This window comes from Dendrobium catenatum, unplaced genomic scaffold (genome assembly GCF_001605985.2).
Source record: "Dendrobium catenatum unplaced genomic scaffold, ASM160598v2 fragScaff_scaffold_1595, whole genome shotgun sequence".
Taxonomy (NCBI): Eukaryota; Viridiplantae; Streptophyta; class Magnoliopsida; order Asparagales; family Orchidaceae; genus Dendrobium; species Dendrobium catenatum.
The window spans coordinates 1,754,082-1,755,842 of record NW_021320057.1 but is presented as its reverse complement, the minus strand read 5'-3'; positions in this window follow the sequence as shown (position 1 = coordinate 1,755,842).

Genomic DNA, 1,761 nt, shown 5'->3' with positions numbered 1-1,761 from the left:
ATCTCTATCTCCCTCTCTCACACCTCTATCTGCTCTCTCCCTTACCCTCTCCCTCTCTCTCTCTCTTCTTTTCTCTCTCTTCCCTAACTCTTCTCTCTCCCCCTCTCTATCCCTCTCTCTCTCTCTTCTCTCTCTCTCTTCTCTCTCTTTCTCTCTCTCACCCCACCCTTCTACTCGCCCACTCTCTCTCCCTCTCTCCCACTACCCCCCTCTCTCTCCTCTTTCTCATCACTCTCACTTTTCTTTGTAACTAGTTTTTCTTTTGTTATTAATGCACAATAAAGAAGTTAGCTCTCTCCTCTCAACTCTCTCTCCCCTCCCTCCCCTCTCTTTCTCTCTCTCTTTACTTGCTTCTCTCCTCTCTATCACTTGCCTCTCTCTCTCTCTCCTCACTCTCTCTCTCTCTCTCTCCTCACCCTCTCTCTGCCTCTCTCTCCAACCTCTCTCCTCTCTATCTCCCCTCTTCGTCTCTCGCCCTCTCTCTCTCTTCTCCTTGCTCTCTCTCTCTTTCTCCTCTCTCTCTCTCTCTCTCTCTCTCTCTCTCTCTCACTCTCTCTCCTCTTTCTCATTTCTCATCTTGAATCTCACTCTATCCCATGCTCTCCTCTCTCTCCCATGCTCTCTCTCTCCACCCTCTTCTCTTCCTCGCTCTCCCCTCTCTTCTCTCCCTCTCTTCCTCTCCCTCTTCCTCTCTCTCTCTCTCTCTCACTCTCTCAACTCTCGCTCTCAGCCTCTCTCCTTCTCCCTTGAACTCTCTCTCTATCTCTCTCCTCTCTTCACTCCTCTCTCCCTCCCCTCTCTCTCTCTCGTCTCTTTCTCTCTCCCCCTTCCTTCTTTCTCTCCCTCTCTCTCTCTCATTCTTCTCTTCTCTCATCTTCTCTCCCTCTTCTCTCTCTCTCTCTTTCGCCTCTCCCTCTCTTGCGGATAAGGCTTTTTTTTGTTGTTGGCGTCTTTTTAGAACGCTATTGCCTACTAATCAGTGGCTTTTTTTGCAGAGATTATCAGGCCAATTCTCTTTGCCCTGGGGAATGTCAAGTTGAAAGAGAGTTCTTGGACATTGCACAGCTCTTTGTAACAAGCTGAAGAGGTGATTAATATTTGAGGAAGTGGGGGTTTGCCATGCCTTTGGTTTATTCTTTGACAGAATTAATTGCAGCAGGATACGTGCTAATGTGGAAATCAACTCCAAGCCTAGGACGATATATTGCTATACTAATTATTTATATCAGGTTTGGAGAGCGAGCTCGAAATGAGCTGAAAAACATAAAGGGTAATTATAGGCCCCCAACTACTCATTTTGCTGCTGACTGTTCTTTCCCGTGTGCCTAAACTTCTGCTAAATTTTTTATCCTGGAGCCAATGGGTACCTATCTAGCCTATAGGGGGCTGGCGTCTTAATTTTAAACAATGGTGCCCCCGGCCGTCCCCGCCCCGCTCCCAGGAATGGCTGGAAATTTAAATGTTGATGCTTAGGCAGTGAAACCCTCTAATTTGGCTGGAATCGAAAATTGTGGTGAGGGAATTTGAGGGAGCAATTGATTATTGCTGGCTTTGGTAAGAAGCAATTTTGAAACATGGATCTTTCAAAGCATGAAGGTTAGAGTGCTGTAGCTGCCATCCGTTGAGGTTTCTCCATGATTTTGGATGTTTGATTTAAATGGTAATCATCAAATTATAGAAGGGGACTGCATCAATTGCTATTTAAGTGGCTTAAAGAACATATATGATCATAGCAATAGGTCCATTTCAGCAATGAGGGGC